The 18,470-nt window shown below is 34.3% G+C and overlaps 1 long non-coding RNA gene across 10 annotated transcripts; it reads left to right on the plus strand.

The window, feature by feature from the left end:
* On the plus strand, positions 1-5,639 carry LOC113358490. 10 transcript variants are annotated; one of them, XR_003364572.1, is made up of 16 exons: positions 1-331; positions 454-518; positions 623-786; positions 885-978; positions 1,110-1,161; positions 1,249-1,527; positions 1,649-1,781; positions 1,964-2,228; positions 2,581-2,685; positions 4,018-4,169; positions 4,264-4,437; positions 4,566-4,608; positions 4,703-4,762; positions 4,881-4,940; positions 5,183-5,253; positions 5,390-5,639. It is a non-coding gene; the product is annotated as an uncharacterized LOC113358490 (long non-coding RNA). The 10 variants fall into 10 exon arrangements; XR_003364568.1 differs by having other exon boundaries at positions 1,249-1,541; positions 1,964-2,685; XR_003364574.1 differs by having other exon boundaries at positions 1,964-2,685; positions 4,566-4,613; positions 4,881-5,018.
* The last annotated feature ends 12,831 nt before the right edge of the window (positions 5,640-18,470 follow it).

Here is an 18,470-nt window from a genome sequence, read left to right on the forward strand (position 1 = left end):
TCCTTCGAGTTTTCCTTCTCATTTCTCAGCCACATTTTAGTTTTTCACCCTTTTTCATCTCCTCTCTTTCTTCTTCGATCTGCAGCTTTCAAGAACCCTAGCTCTACTGAAATAGAAGAAAACGCTTTATTCTCTCCGCCTCTCGTCTCTCTTTTTCGACCTCAGAAGAAAAGAAACCCTAAACTTATTCGAACCTAATCTCATATCTGCAAATTCATTTTACAGAAATTAAATCTCTCCGAATAATCTGATTTCGCCAACCCTAGAAATTAGATTTTGAGAGACGAAGAAACCCTAGAAAGTTATTTTGCAATTTCTGAGAAGAAAACAGGTAAAATCTATCTAAATTTGTTACTTGTGCTTTTGATTTTGAGGTTTCGTTGAATTATGATCTTTTCAGTTGGATTTGGATCGTACAAATGGTGAATCTGTGTGTCTTAATTTTAATTTCAGTTGGGATTTCTACCTTTAAAGATGCACAAGGGAAACGAAGTCTACAATAGCGGAGAAGCATCAAGGTACAACAACAGAAGACCTTAGTTTTGACTGAAATTTTTATGGAAGAAAAAAACCTAATTCCTATGTCTTTTCTTCATGATTTTGGGGTTTTGTTTATTTGCAGCTTCGATCAACTGTAATTGGTTTGAAGACTAAAGGAGATGTGATTTGGAGTTGTGAAGCGTATCACTTCTCCATTGCTGGCTTCTTCTTTGTTCTGTGGTTGATTACTTATAAATGGACTTATTCATTTTTTCAATTACCGGAAGTGATTTGGAATTGAAATAGGTTTGTAGTGGAAACCCTAATCTTTGTGTTTTATTTTCTTTCACTGTGTAATTGCAAATTTGTTGCTTTAATTAATTTGGTATAAATTGGTTTTGCAGATGCGAGATTCATCTGTGGTTTTGGGAAGTTGAATGAGGATTAATGCTTGCTGTTATAATTTATGTTTTTGTTATCAAATGGCAGTCTTTCATGGTATGTATTGCATCTGTGCACCTATAAGAACTGAGTTTCATTTTCCTTGTTAGTTTTGTAGTGAAAACTCTAGTCTCTGTGTTTAATTTTACTTTAGATGTAGCTAAAATATTGCGTTTTGTGATTTGTAGGTTAAAAGGAATTCGTCTCTTTCTCCTGCAATAGGGATGTTTATCCAGAAATGTATTTAATTTCTGTCATATGGTTCAAGATAATAACTCTGATTTGTCCGCATAATGTAACTGAAGTATCGTGTTTTGTGATTTGTAGGTTAAAGGAATCCGTCTGTTGCAGTGTTGGCTGCCAAGGGTTTCTTAGTATCTCTCCAGAATCTTGATTCCTGTATCACACTTCCGGAATTTCTCTTTTTTTTCATCAGTAGTAGTAATTTTTTATATGTAGTATTAGCAAAATCATGGTCCCAACCCCCCACCCCCTCTCCTCGTAATGCGGCTCTTGTAGATTAGGAGCTGATCTTAGAACCAGCAAGAAGCAGCTAGCAGAAATTATTGAACAGAGAGTGGTGTAAAGAAGGGAGGAGAGGATTCTGTAAGTGTTTAAAGGTCCTAGTGCGGCAATGCTCAGAACCATAAACTTCGTATTTTTTTCCTTCTGCTGATTTTTAGGTACTATATTTTTTGACTTTTTGTTCATTTGTATGTTGTCATAGGTTATCTGTTTAATGGCAGCAACATCTCTTAGTTGCCATCCCAGGGTAACAATTCTGCTTCTTATCTTCAATTTAAGCAGCTAGTGGTCCAGGTGTTGCTGCAATGGAAGAGCTTGAATTGCAGACTCACGAGGTTTGATATGTTAACTGTCTGTCATTTTACCTTTTTGTTACATATTGTTCTCTGGTTCAAAACATCCATTTAGCCTAACCGATGTAGGGTATTGAACTAATGAAGTATGTATTTTTATAGAGTTGATAGTGATACAACCAAAGATTATTCCCTCATTGGTATTTTTATAAATACGTTTGTAGGCTCGAGCAAGGGAAGCAGGGGAGATAAACAAGAGCTTACTCACACTCTGGCGTTGCATAAACGGACTTGTGGAACATTCTAGACATAACCTTACAGGAATAGAAAGTTGACCAGATTGTTGAGAGACTTGTTAGGTGGAAAAACCAAAACATGCATCAAACTTGCTTACACATCAAACTTGTAACAGATGTGAAAGTGGCAAGGGAAAAGAATGGTGTTTATGTTCTACATAAAAGATTCGTCCAGGAAGAGGCGGAGATAAAGGTCAGGTCTTGACAGACTTCTCTTTCTCTAGATTCAGTTTACAACTACAGGTTCCTTAATTACATAGATGATATCCTAACCAATTACAATGTCATCTATCAGTCTTTGTAAAACTTATTAGACTGCAAAATGATTTGTCCCACCAATATTTTGTAAAATTGGAAGTTTATCTCCTTTCCTTTCTTCCGCGATTCTGAAAGTTGTATAATTTATCTTTATGCCTGTACTCTGATCCCCTGGTGCAGTCTATACTTCTGTAGCACTACTAGTAGTGAAGTGTAAAGTGTTGAGTGTTTTGAGAATTGTGGTATAACAAGGAAGCATGGGTTCTTCTTAGAAATTGAATTTGCAGGTGTAGAAGCTATTGGAGGAACTTGGTAAAACAAAGCAAAGGTACCTCTCAACACCAGCAAAAATGCATATGAAGTGTTTGAGACAAGTCCTTAAAGAAGCAGAGGTAAAGTTCTTCTTGTTTTCTTTACGCATTTCAATGATGATAGGGGTTTCATTATGGCTGATATTCTTTCCAAATTGATGAATTGGGTATGTAGTTAATACCTAGGATTCATGATTCATCATCTCGGATCTTGAAAATTTGGAGTTTTGTCATGCCGGTGTAGCGAGTACGTAAATTAGTCGTTTCCTAAAAACTGCACAGGCAGCCATGTTGATGCCTATTTTTACATGTATGGGTGATGTTTTAGACAATATTTCCTTCATGAAAAATGTTCCTCTAAGCATCCTCTATAATCTGTTGAAAGGGCATACACTTCGGGTTTGTAGTTTGGTAATTATACCATGGAATGTATAGGCAGTTGGAACTGAATTTCCTGGAAAATTGTTCATGTCCCTGTTTTGCTGGGTTGTTTTGGAACACTTAGACTCTGGATTAGCACCCAGAGTCTTCTAAGAAGTTGTAGGTGGACTTCTCTAGTTTCCATCGCGATATTATTTGATGAATTCTGTTATGTAACAAAGTCCATAGAAATTTTATAATACAGTCACTCAAGCTGGAAAACTGGAAAACATTGGTCGTCTTTAAGCATTTTCGGAGGCAGTTTTGACCCTCTTAGAAATAGAATTTGTTGAAGGTCCCTTCCAATCAAATGTAGTCCTCTAAACAAGGTTTCAGAATTGATATTAAGTATCCTGTTTCGAATTATACATAGTGAGATATGGCCTGAAACGTAAAGCACATCGCAGCTGAAATTCTGCAAAATTTCATCTAAATTCTTGGGAGCTTTTAGTTTCTCCTTTATGTTTTCTTTTTGTGGTAGACTCCGTCATTTTGGTAAATGAGTAACTTAATCAATGGAGTCTACTTTCTGTTCTCCTTTTGCTGTGAAAAAAATTTATTATATTTGCAAGGCAGAAGTAATTCAACAGATCAACATAGTAGTGATCCATTTATAGTTGTTTTGAATAGTATGGGCCTTCCACTGTGAAAGGTCTCAAAAATAGTGATGTCTAATGTAATTCCCCATGTTTACACTTTGCCTCTTATAGGAAAAACCCTTAATCTTAAATGAGAGCTTAATTTACGAGTTATCCTTTGGTTGCCTAAGCTCGTCATAGAACACGAAATGCTGTTAATAAAACTGTTCGTTGCTCTGGGTTTGCCAACTGGGCTAGACCCTGGTGGTATGTGAATAATCACTTGCATTTTTCTCTTATACCATTGATGTGTCTATCCAATTTCTGGAGCATGGATTTGATAGTGCAATCTTAGTTTAAAAAATACAAATATTCAAACATGAGACATGACCTCATTAAATTATTGCAAGTACAGTTGGACCTATGGTGTTTGGAAGTGGCCCAGTTCTGCATCGACGTCATTTACATCAAGCATTAACACATATGCAGGATCCACAAAGTCTTACAGTGAAGGTGAAATAGAGAAAGCATTTAATAACTTTCGTGATATGAGAATACTCGGGGAAGGTGGATCTTTTTTCTTTATTCAATAAGTAAGTTTGTTGATTATGTTTGTCCTCTACTGCATCTTTATTCTTTTCTGTTTGCTCTGAATGTGCAGATTAGTACAGCGAGCCAGGAGCCAGTTATTTTCAGTTGCTCGGTCGAGGAAGACTTTATCCACAATCATCAGTCACCAACAACTTATTATTTGTGTAGAAAATGCAGCTGTAAGCATTTCAGTCACTAGTTTCTCACATTCATCAGTTACCAACAGCTTATTCTCTTTGAAGAGGTAGTGAAAACACTGTAGTGAAGATAGGGTGAAACTACAATTTCATCTACTTGTTTAAATCATTTTAGCCATCGTGTTTTAATTGGAGGGGCCTTATTGTTTGAGTGGCTTGGGTTAATTGTTTGCAGTGACCTAGAGAACCGATTTACTCCTAGGCTTGTCATACCAGAGGTAAGGTAAAGTTGAAGTAATTTGGAACAAGATTTTGATCCCAATAATTCTTTGATTTCTGTTTCCCTAACTGCACAGTTCTTTAATTTACCAGATCCGCGGGGAGAGATTACTGAAAGATACAAATTGGTCCTGGAAATTCTTCCATTCAGAGGTAATATACTTCACCAGTATTAGTTATTGTTAAAGTTGAAGTAATTTGGAACAAGATTTTGATCCCAATAATTCTTTGATTTCTGTTTCCCTAACTGCACAGTTCTTTAATTTACCAGATCCGCGGGGAGAGATTACTGAAAGATACAAATTGGTCCTGGAAATTCTTCCATTCAGAGGTCATATACTTGGCCAGTATTAGTTATTGTTCACCAAGCATTGTGATCTGTTGATTCATCGCACTAGAATACTTATATGTTCGTCACTCCTTTAAACACAAACATTCATACCATTTATGAGTATATAGTAATGATGTGGTTTCTTCTGTTCAATTGTTTTTAAACTTGGTACGTTTATCGTCCCAAGTATCTTTGACTCGTATCAGTTTGAGTATTTTATATATGTACTCTCCTCTTTTCAGGTGCTGCTGCAATAGAAGTTTGGGCTGGCTGCCTGCATCAAGATCAACTGTGCAACAACTTCAGAAAATTGGTATGTTAAATCAGTCATAACTCAGCTCCGCGACTCCTAGATTATCTTCAAGTCATATGTGGTATTAGTTCATCTCATTTACTTCTACAAGTTCAAGAAAGTATCTAAATGTATGTCAATCTTTGATCTTTTGCAGAGAGTATAAGTTGTGTGTAATCCATGTTGGAAAATAGAATACCGTAAGAATTTGTTGTTGGATTCAATGGAGCAGCTGCCCAGTTTTGTGATACTGGAATTTTGAAATAAAAAATTGTATTTTTTTTTATTTCTCAGTAAAATTTTTGCAACGTCTATTGAGGTTGCTTTAATTATTCCGTTGCACAAATTAGAATATGCGTAGCACAAATTGGAAAATAAAACGTTGCACCGACTAAGGTGCAACTTTGTAAGCGTTGCTCAATATATTTGTGCAACGAACAGCGTTGCACATCATTGCGGCAACGCCGTTTTGCCACCGCTTATTACCGTTGCACAAATTCTGCGCAACGTTTATAGTCACAAAAAGGCTGTTTTGGTGTAGTGGCACCACAGGAAAGTTGATTAACATAAAGCTTAAAGTCCCGTTTGGGATTGCTTTTTTCCTATAAAAACACTTTGTAACCAACTTGTAACAAACTTTTTAGGAAAATAGCGTTTCGTAAACTATTTTCAAAGCGCTTTTCCCCAAAAGCATTTCTGTTTTAGGCCAACTTTTAAAAGCTACCCAGGAGTAGCTTTTAAAAGTAGTAAAAACAGAAGCTGTGGACCCACTAAATTTTAATTAATTGACTCTCTATTGTAACCTTATTCTTATATTAAAAAGACAAAATCTACCCTTAAATATTTATTTATGTAGAATTATTTCACTAAAGTTGTCTCTCTTGTTACAGTTGTTTCCCCTTTCAATGGGAATGGTGTTCGCTCTTTTGTATTCGGTCAAGTCATTGAGAAAGTTATCTCTCTTAAACGTAAGAAATATTTGGAAAAGTGTAATGCTCAGGGTTTTGGTTTTGGCACATTAGCTTTCACCACACTTGGTAGACTTGGTGACGAGACTATCGACTTTCTTAAGAGATTGCGTAATTACTCGGCTAGTCATGATGCTAATGTTAGAGTTGGAAATTTTCTTTTCCATAGGATTGGGGTGGCTCTTCAGAGAGGGATTGGTACACAACTTGTTTCTCGTGTGCCCACTAATTTTCTGAAAGAGCCTGACTTGGAGTGATGCTTTTCTTTTTATTTGTATATTAATATTTTAGTTTGATTTTTCACTAATCAAATTTTATTAATTTTTGTTATAAAATGATAATCACAACAACAATAATAATAATAGTATTTAAAGGTAAAAATTAAAAATTAAAATATGAACAAGAATTACTATTTTTTTTAATCTTTATTTAAGTAATATTCAAATTAAAAAATATTTTATTATTAAGAATAATTTAAAAGGAATTTTTAAACCATGTCTGTTTCCGTCATTAGCCACATCATAAGTACTTCAACATGATAATTTACCAAACAAAATTTACAGTTTGTTGGTTCCAAAACACTTTACATATTATAGTTTACCAAACGTCTGACTATTTTATTTTTAAAGCACAGCACTACAACGCACAACACATCACAACAGAAAAGCACTTTTGTAAAACTCACAACAATACCAAACTAGGCCACATAAAACAAAATTTAACCTAATAATGACTCTAATTAACTCCTAGAGCGTCCCAAAAAACTGATAAGGGCAGCTACTTGAACGAGTACATGCAATACTCCCATCTTCAAACCACCCTTGTTCTCAAGGATGAAATTTTGGGAAATGAGCTTTGACATTGGCCACATCCTCCCAGGTAGCATATGCGGCAGTGGTGAAAGCATACGGGGTACAGAAGTACGACCATGAGGAATGTTTCTTTCTTAAGTCCCTTCCAATGGATGACTAGGAGGAGCATTTCTTTCTTAATTAAGTCCCTTCCAATAAAAATGTTTCTTCACCCTGATATAACTGCCTTACATACCAGAATGCCATCCTACTGCAGAAAAATGCACTGACTTCAAAATGGAGTATCTCGAATTGTTATTGGAGCCATCACATAGCAAACAGCCGCTGAAATTCATTGTCCACTCACCAATCCCCACAAAACCTCGCAGTAGCGTCATTAACTTAATCTCAAATCCTCAACCAATCTTTGATCAAATGTGACTTCATAGTTTTAAGAATAGGCTATCAAACTTCCTTCCCTATCTTTGGACAATTAGTTTTGACTTATGGAAAAAGAACAAAAAAAACATACAACCGATATTTTTTTAGGACATTGAATGAACACAAAATCCACTACTGTATGCTCCAAATTTAATTTTAGAAGCTTTCATGATCTCTGGTCTAGATATCATACAAATGAAAAAAAAAAAGAATAATCCATAAGAAAACACAAGCAATTTTTCCACTGAATGAAGAATTACCCGAGTTGTTTTCGTAGGGGAAAATCATTATTTGATCATTGCCCTTCTTGTGATATCTGCGGAAATAAAATAGAAAACAACCACGATAAAGATCTGCCTTCTATATAACATGTTTCAAAAGCTGCAGGTCGCAAAATCCATGGATTAGAATCATTCTTCACCCACGCTTATTACTTTGAAGACAGAATTAAAACCTAAAGTAGTGAAAACATATCTAAGATGGTGGACCACCTCTTTGTGCCTTTGGGATCGGCTCCAACTCAACAAACTAATTTTTCATTAGCCATAATCTTGTCTAAGAAAACATCACTAACTCTACAGATACGAAAGTCCATACAGTAAAATTGAACGAACAAAACACCCTTGCCAAAGAGCTCTTTTGTTACTTTTATTTTATTCAACCAGCAAAAAATAAAAAAGGAAAATAAATAAAGAACTATCATATGAAGTATGATTACTACAGGTGCACAATAGAGTAGAAAAAAACACCGCAAAAGTAACTGCAAGCATCATAAGACCTGCTTAACTATACAGATTACAACAGGTGCACGATGGAGTAGAAAAAATAGGTGCATGATCGAGGATGCCTGCAAAACAAAAAGCTAAATACATCAAACAAAAAAACAAACACCAAATAAATAGAAAGGAAAGAAGGCGCCAAACCAGGTTATTCGATTGCGAATATGATCAAAGAAAAATAAGACATTACAATGCGTATCTATTGTATCTATTATCTATCAATTGTAATCAGAACCAAGCTACAAATATAAAAACAGAATTCCCAACCAATCATTAGAATGTCATTTCCGAAACAGAGTCCCCTATACAAAAAAAATACCCATCAAAACCTTATAAATGATAAAAAGAGACTAATTGACAATTACAGATACAATTTCGTCAAACAAACATTAATATAAGCACGTGTATAATAGTAAGAAATGCAAAACTCGCATAATCATCAATAAATCTTGCAAAAATAAGTATATTTACGAATGATAACAATTACCTCAGTTGTGCAATCAAAGAAGAGAAGTAGCGCCTATCAACAATATTGTTCCATATATCTGGAAAACAGAAAACAACTACACATACAAAGCATCCATAAAATTCAAACCCTAAAAGAAAATCACATAAAAAATCAAGACGGATCTGGGTCGGGTGAATGATGCTTGACTTGTGCTTTTATATAGAGGGAGATATAAAATTAATTTTTGGAATTAATGTTATATATTTATCAATAAAACCTAAAAAGAATATTTTGTATCTAGTTTCCGTACATTTTTAGGTTCTTGGTATATTTTTAGCAAAATATCCAAAACTTTAATCTAATAGGAATATTGAATTTTATATTATTCCGTCTCTAGTTTTTGGAAATATATTATTTTGGAGATAATATCCTTCGATATTTTTTTATTTATATATATATATATTATTTAAAAATAGTGACATACCTAATGTGGTTATTTGTTTTTTTAAGGAAAGAAATAATAGAAAGAAAAATAATTTGAAATAACCCATTCATTGTTTTCTATTGCACTCTTCACCTAATGTTTTTTTTCTCTCGTTAGATATTGTTCATCATTTTTTTCTCTTGTTAGATATTGTTCATCACAATTCTCTACTAAGGATTTTGTTTTTTGATTATCGTGCAGGATTAACAATTGATTTTCATGTGAAAGAGGAAGCAAGTTTCAATTTATGTGTAAGTGTCTATAACTCTATGTATTCTGATTCTAAATTTTAGTGACTGATCTGCGTTTGTCAAGTTTTTTATTTAATTTCACTGGAATTTTATTTATAAACCGTGATTATATTAGTTTTGTTAACAATCTCTTAGAATTGTAATTTGGATTAGTTTAACTGTACAATTTGTAATTGGACATTGGACATTGGTAATTATTATTTTATGATCGATTTAATTTTGTGATGTAATCATGATAAAAAATATGTTTCTTGATGCAATTTTAATTTTAATTAAAGTTATTAACATTTTAATTATAGAAATAAAATTTATTTTAGGAAATGTTTTCTGAAAAGTATTTTTGGGAAAAATTCTATTTAAAGGTTATTTGCTAAAATATTGAAATATTACCAAAATAAAATAAATGGCGGGGCCACAATCAACCAGAAGCTTCGATTAACTACGTCGCTCAAAAAACTCTGTTTTTATATAAAAAAAAATGATGGAGAATAATTTTATACGATTGCTAAAGGTTGATGCCAAATATTTCAAGGGGTTACCGTTTGAATGATCCAACGGTCAGGATCATTTTTTATCTTTTTCTCTAATACAGAATGGTATCCACCGAAAGATTCGGCGTCAGCCTTTAGCAATCATGTGATTTCAGAGTTAAAGTTTTATTAATATGTCTTTGTTACGGTGGTTTGTATTTTCACCAATAATATGTACATTTATTTTTTCAAACAAGTGAACCTTCGTCTGTCTCTCCATTCTTAACTCGTTGACTTGTTTCGTTTCTAGATTGAGCAAACAAAATTTTCTGACATACTGAGCTGAAACCGAGTTTGGTATAGATGATCCTTTGACATGGCTATTTCACAATTCTGACACTGTTTTTTCAACTAATGAGGGACAGTGATTTTAGAGTTAAAGTTTCGGTGTCCTTTTTTTTTGTGAATAAGGCATTTCGTTGAACAAGCTAAGACTCATAATTAGTCTGAATTGCATCACTAATAGATCCATCTAATATGGAGATCTGGGGAAGGTCTATATGGATATTACATTTATCTATTGATAGTTTGAATTAAATACATTGTAGGCGTGTAACATCCTAGGTCATAACTAAACTTAAAGACTTTGCAAATTTAGATAAGGAGTCTGCTACTGTATTTCCTAATCTAGGAACAAAATATAAAACCAAAAAGTTTGAACAATTTCTTGCTACTTTGTTAGCTTCTTCCAATATCGCTTTACTACGCCATGTAATGTGTTACTCTCATTGAGATAGTACTGAATAAGATTTCACAGTCTTCCTCCATGCCGAAATATCTGGAAAAAAATTCTTGAGCCCAAAATGCTGCTTGAAGAATTCTTACCGCCTCTTCTTCTTAAGAATCTAGACTGATATATGGTCCTGCTCTCCCTCCTTCAAAAGTTCTTGCATCATCTCTCAAAATTAACGCAAAACTAGCAAGCAAATTAGGTGATATTCATTCTGCATCTATATTAATTTTCTGCTTATGTCCATCCGGCGGAATCCAAACAGGTTTAGTTTTCTTTACTATGTTATGCTTGTCTTTCTGTTGTGTTTGTTTTCGGGACCAGTATAGAACATGTCTCTGCACCTCCTGAAATAATTGAGGTGGTATTTTAGATTTATTTTGGAAAACTCTTTCACATATTTCTTTCCAAACAAGCCACGCCTTTGTTAAGATGAGCTCAACTGATATGTTTTGATTAGGATTTTGAATCCAATCCTTACATAAATCTATATATGGTAAAGACAGAAGGATCTAATTGAATATTAACTGGGTTAGGTTCCGTCTCTAGACTTATAGCATAAGGACAATGAAGTAAAGGATGTTCAGATGTTTCGATTTCTACGCCGCACATAGTACAATGAGGATCTATATCCTTAACTTTCCCATAGAGCTTGGCATTTGTATATAATGCATTCTATAAGCACTTCCGGATAAAAACTTTGATTCTCTGAGAAATATTTAGTTCCAAAGTGTTTTCCAGAAAGACTCGGGTAAGGCTAAGCTGACTATTTCAATTCCTACTTCATTTAATTTATCATATATAGATTTGACTGTGTAATCTCATGATTTAGTTAGTCTCCATATAGGTTGTTGTTTGTTTTTGCTGCTGAGAAATATCGAGGAAAAGGTGAATGTTATTAATTTTTTTAGCTATTCTTTCAGGAAAATGGAGTGAGTAAGAGGACCAATTGATTTCTTAGTACTAGGAACCATTAAATCTGCCACCAAATTGAGATGGTTACTTGATGAATTTTTGTATGACAACAAATTTGAGTTAACCTCTGGTATCCAGTTATCTTTCCAAACGTTAATGCTAATGCCATTTCCTACTTTCCAAATGTTGTATTGCTTAATTAGTTCCAAACCATGACATATACTTTTTCCAAATCCAAGAAATTTTATCAAGAGGTTTGACCTTTAGAGGAGATTTAGATCTAAAGTATTTAGATATCATTGTATTGGCCAATAAAGAGTCTGGTTCTTTAATCAGCATCTAGGCTATTTTTGATAACATAGCTAAGTTGAATTTATGAGCATCGCTAAATCCTATGTCATCTCTATGCATTGGTTTACAAAGACTTGACCAACCTTTTGGGTAATAACCTTTAGTTTGAGTGTTTTTCCCCCAAAACAATCTCTATGATGGTATTAATCTTGTTTGTTATCTTTTTTGGGAGAACGAAACATCCCATTTGAAAAATTGGGATATTGGCCAATACTGCTTTTACTAAGACCATTACTGGTTTGGGGTAGGATTATTCCTTTCCAACCTTTAGATTTATTTCCATCATATCCAAGATTAACTCGAAAGTTTTTATCTTTGATCTATCCATAAAAAGAGCAACTCCTAAATATATGTCTTTAAGATTTATATGCTTTATTTTTAGGAGTTCATTCTCTGATATTTCGGTTCAACCGTTTTAATAAAGAAAACTCCAGAGTTGTCGAAATTTATAATTTGACCTAAGGATTTGCTGAATATATCTATTGTTTTTATTAAGTTCCTACATTCAACCTGATCAGCTTTGACAAAAAGAAGACAGTCATCTGCAAAGAAGAGGTAGGAAATGGGTTCATTTTTAGGGGTTATTTTAATTCCATATAGAATTTTTCTACTTTTCTGGAAAGAAGCATCCTAGAGATAACCTCTATACATATAATGACCATGTAAGGAGAAATAGAATCTCCTTGGCACAATCCTCTTGGTGGATTGAACGACTCTATAAATGGAAAGAAAACTCTAATAATTTCATGATTAATCTTAACTAAACCAAAAAAAAAAAAACTTCTCCAGAATTAAGGAAGTCTGAAAATGGCTGAGCCATGCAATGTTGTAAACCATAAAAATGGTGAAGGAAATCAAGGAAATAATAATCCTTTACCATCTTTTGAAATGCAAAACGAGCAATCGAGGCACCGTCAAGAGAGGAGGCTAAAAGATTAATACCAATTTTAGAGATGGAAATAACCAGAAAGAGGAGATTGTCATGTACCCGTTCACCTTATCAGTTTTTTGGAACGTCCTAGGAGTTAATTAGAGTCGTTAATTAATTAAAATTTTGTTTCATGTGTTACTTAAGCTTTAAATTAATCAACTTTACTGTGGTGCTGACAAGCCCACGTGTATGGAGAGGATCGTATTGTCTCTTTCATTTAGGGTTTGGGACAATATTTATTATCGCTTCAGTCGTTGTAATGTTCTACAAAAAAAATTGAATAGAGAGAGAACTCAGTCCAGTGTGGCTGCAGATGTTACCTTCAAGCTTATGTTCACTCACAATCACCTGTAGTTTTATCATCAATCATAACATTTGGTATCACCCGGAAGATCTTAGGTATTATTCGAAATGACTGGGGGTCCATCTATTAAAGATATTGTCAACACAACCAAAGAGCTTTCACGCTGATGACACAACTCACGGAGATTCACTTGAAAGCTTAACAAAAACATGAAGCTTACGCTAAAGCTCAGCAGATCATAATGAATCGTCTGGTACAAATCTCTGAAGATACTTTAAAGCAACTCCAAATCATCCAGATCCACTTCTTCAAACCCCACCTACTTCAGCTGGTCAATCTAGTCATGTTCAAAGTAATCACCAAAGCCAAAGATCTGTCAATAATATACTCAAACCTGCAAAGTTTGATTTTCCCAGATTTGATGGAGAGAAACCTAAAAGCTAGTTGCGCAAGTGTGATATATTTTTCAGATGCACCTTATGGAAGAATCTCAGAAAATAGAGTTTGCTTCCTTGTACATGGATGAGAGAGCAGACTCATGGTTCTTTGACTTTTGTACCTTGTCGGAATTCTCTAATCATTTATGTCGCCGTTTTGAAAATCTAGCTAATGATAACTATGTTGGGTGTTTTAATAAATTTGCACAAATCACTTCTATGGAAGAGTATTTTCAAACCTTTGAACAATTTAAAGCCCTCATGATAGCTAAAAACTCAACATTAGACGAGGAATATTTTGTTATGAGTTTCATAAGTGGATTGAAACCTGAGATTAGTAACCCAATCCGTATGCACAATCCAACATCACTTTCTCAAGAATTTTTCTTAGCAAGACTGCAAGAACAAAGTCTTACACAACCACCCAAAATCCTTCTCACTAAACAACCAACTACCTCTTTATACTTTAACGAGTCCTCTATTAGTCAAAGACCCACCCCTATTTCCAAAATTACTCCTTCAACTTCATCCATACCCACTAAATATCCTTACATACCTCTTATTAGACGACTGACTCAAGAGAAGCTACCTCAGAGGAGAGCCAAAATTCTATGTTATAATTGTGATGAAAAATATGTATATGGTCATAAGTGTAATACCCAACAACTATTTTTGGTCTCAGTTGATGAAGAGTCCACACCTGCAACACCTACAACACTTGATGAGGTAGAGCAACCCCACCAAGTTACAAAACGGTACATGGAGATTTATCTTCATGTTCTAATAGGTCGTCGCAGTCGGGATATAATACGTCTACCAGGATTATTTAAAAAGCAGGTGGTCACAATCCTAATGGATACTGGGAGCACTCATATCTTTGTTGATGCTTATTTAGTCAAGAGATTGTCATGTATTTTCCAACCAACATCTAATATGATTTTCACAGTAGCTAATGGTGAGCAAACAACTAGTTCTAGAGTTTGCAGACAACTCCAATGGAAAATACAAGGTCATCATTTTTCAGCTGATTTATATGTTTTTCCACTTGGGGGTTGTGATATTGTTTTGGGATCAGACTGGATTAAAACATTAGGATATGTCACATTTAATTTCTCCAACTTATCCGTCTCTTTCATCCACAATAGCACCAACATCACACACTGGTTTTTCTTCTAAACCTTCATTCATGATGGTCAGTGGTAAGGCAGTTCAATAGTTTATCAAAAAACATTCACCTGCCTTAGTTGGCCAATTTTTTGCCATGTCAGCAGAACCAGTTACTACTCCCATTTCTCCACCAATTCAAGGGATTTTGGACCGATTTCCTGATGTTTTTGAAGAACCAACACAATTACCACCTCACAAATCTTTACACCACAAGATTCCTTTAAAACCTGGTGCTCAACCTGTGAATTTTAAACATTATAAATGTCCCCACATTCATGAATATGTGGTTGAATATCTGGTGCAGGAAATGCTAAACTTTGGTGTTATTCAGGACAGCCATAGTCCATTTGCTTCTCCCATTCTCTTGGTCAAAAATAATGATAATACATGGAGATTTTATGTTGATTACAGAAAAATCAATGAGCTCACGGCTCACCATTAAAGATAAGTATCCAATCCTTGTTATTTTTGAACTTTTGGATGAATTGCATGGCTCTAAATTTTTTACAAAATTAGACTTGAGATCTGGCTATCACCAGATAAGATTATTTGAGGCTGATATTCATAAGACTGCCTTTAGAACTCACCATGGATATTTTGAGTTCAGAGTAATGCCATTTGGTTTAACCAATGCTCCAGCCACATTTCAAGCTCTCATGAATTCAGTTTTTGGTCTTTATTTGGGAAAATCTGTCTTGGTTTTCTTTGATGATATCCTTATCTATAATCAATCTTTAGAGGAGCATGTACAACATTTATCCATAGTTCTGTCTCTTCTTAGACAACACCAACTCTTTGCTAAGTATGCTAAGTTTTGTTTTGCTCAATCCTCCTTAAGATATTTGAGGCATAACTGGGGTGGACGCTGATGGGGTGGATGTCGATCCTGAAAATATAGCATGTATGCAATAATGGCCAGTACCCACTTGTCTTAAGCATTTAATAGGCTTTATAGGCTTAACTGGGTATTATAGAAAATTTATCAAGCATTATGGCATTATAAGTAAAAGGAACTCTTAGCTGTAGTGATGGAAGTCACTAAATGGAGACATTATCTCTTTGCACATCATCAATACTGATCAACAGAGCATTAAATACTTCATGGAGCAGAAAATCACTACTGTTTTGCAACAAAATTGGCATATGAAGTTACTTGGTTTTGATTACACCATTAACTACAAGAAGGCCATGGAGAATAAGGCTGCAGATACATTATCAAGACTTCATTCATCCCCTCTTTTCCGCACTATGTCCCTCTTAACACCTACTTGGGATCAAGAAATTATTCATATCTATGATAAAGATGACCTAGCAACTCAGCTCATCCCATAACTTTTGGTAGCTCCAAATTCCATTTCTCATTACACTTACATTGAGGGTATTCTGAGATACAAAGGGAGAATTTATGTCAACTCAAATTAGAAGGTTGAATATGTGTGGCTGATGCGGAGCTATTTTTTTCATCACCAGGCCTCAGCCTGGGAGGTTGCTTTGTGTGTTGTTGATCTCTTTAAAAAGCCAATGAAAGAAGTTTATAACAGGTGCGCACTCTGCTCATACCTTGGTGTGCGGTGCGCACTCTGCTCATACCTTGGTGCGCAAATGATAAATTTTTTTAAGTGTAGTCGGTGTCTCAAATTTCATTTAACTAGAAAACATTCTTACGGTGTAACCAGAATGCACTCTTTTAAGAGGTTGCGAATACTTGATATATATTCTTAAGTACTTTTATCATCTTACTGAGCATCAAAGTGAAAAGAATTAAGAATTTGAGATTAAATCTACACTGTATGACATCATTGCAACATTTACTTTGAGAAAACTAAACAGTTATATATGTTTTCCTCCATATAACCCGCTAGATGATATGAAAATTCAGGTTAGTCTGATACTGCTAACCTGAAAATAAGTGCTAAAAATACCAACCATACAACTTTGCTGAAAAATATGACACCAAGTGCAACGGAAAACCTAGATTCACGCGTAGAACCTATAATGGAATTTTTATAACTATATTGTACCTTCTTATGTACGCATCCCTGGATAAGACACGTCCAGCGGAGTTCAAACCAAAAGAGGGTTGTCATACACACGGAGAAATAGAGGTAGCCTATTACACAAATTATTTTTGTTCTCATGCTATTTATTTGTGCTTCATTGTAATTAAAATTGAATATGCTTCTAATAGGTATCATAAGTAGTGAGTAGTATGGAAAACAAAACTACGGTTCCAATGAACGATGAGAAAAGGAAACCATACCTTGACATCGAGGTAGTTGATCTCCCCAAGAAGGATCAAGAGTTCATGAAGATCCGATTGACTGTGACGCTGAAAAGAGCAAGAGCATACTCAACAGAAAAAAACAGAGCAACGTGTCTTAATCATTTCGTAGTGTGCATATTTTAATATATTATTTGTTTAAAAACTGTAAAGTATGTTTGCTGTAAAGATTTTATTTTGTTTTGGGTTTATGATTAGTTGATTGGAAGTTTGTTAGTTGAAATATTATTGGTGGATCATATTTCCGACGCAGTCTTTGTTCTAATGAGCAGGCTAACATTAGAATTCATAGGCAATAGCATTGGAGGAGCTCTGTAAGAAAGTAATGAAAATCTTTTATCCTAATAATTATTACCTTCATCGATTATGGAGATATGTTTGCAAAATAAATAATTTAGTCTATCTTTTTAAACCAAGGGATTAATATCAAGGGTAAAAATCTGAAGACGCTTTGACATTGTTCGATGGTTTGGTGGACAAGACGTTTTGATGTACTATTTTTAGGATTCCATTTTGAAAGTGGATCAAACACATTCATGGTCATGAAAGTCAATAATGATGGCAAGACAGAAAAGAAACGAAGGAAGTCAATAGTTATGATACTTTTTACCAAGACAAAGTATCATAACTATTGGACTTAATATTTGTTTTAGCGTTTTTTTCGTTTTTTTTATTTTCTTGCACATCAACTAAGATATTAGCTTATTTGTTTTTCTATTTGTAACAAGAATATCATGCTTATAGCTTATTGATTTGTTATCCTTTTTTTCACCATATATGACAAGCATCCAACATTTTCACAAGCAAGAGCCAGACCCGTGCGATAACTAGTTGACTGAAAAATTAGGGTTACAATAGTGAAATAGTACATGTAGGCCTGTCAATATTTGTCCGATATCCGGTATCCGTTTCCGAGTATTCGAGATCCTATAGGATTTTATCCGTTTTATCGGATATCGGATATCAGATCGGATATTTTATCGGATATTTCTTCCTTAACATATCGAAAACGGATTAGACCCCATCCGAAATGTTAATATCCGATATCCGATAGTATATGAACTTATTTGTAATTTATCCTAATTTCGAGTCTAGTATCGGATATTATCGGATATTGTCGGATAAATATCCGATAAGTGTCAATTATGAAAATGTTTTACAAAGGTTTTTAAGCTTTTTTGTTATAACCGGATATTATCGGATATTTATCGGATATCCGACAGATTAGTCTATCGGAATCGATATCTGATTTTGATATCCTATAGGATATTATCGGATATCGAATATCCGGTAGTGCTTAACATGTCGGATATCGGATTTCTAAATATCCGACGGATATTCTACCATTGACAGGCCTAAGTACATGTCAACCGATCATCTCCAACAAACTCGGTTTCAGCTCAGTATGTTAGGAATTTTTGTTTGCTCAA

Source organism: Papaver somniferum, chromosome 3 (genome assembly GCF_003573695.1).
Source record: "Papaver somniferum cultivar HN1 chromosome 3, ASM357369v1, whole genome shotgun sequence".
Lineage (NCBI taxonomy): Eukaryota > Viridiplantae > Streptophyta > Magnoliopsida > Ranunculales > Papaveraceae > Papaver > Papaver somniferum.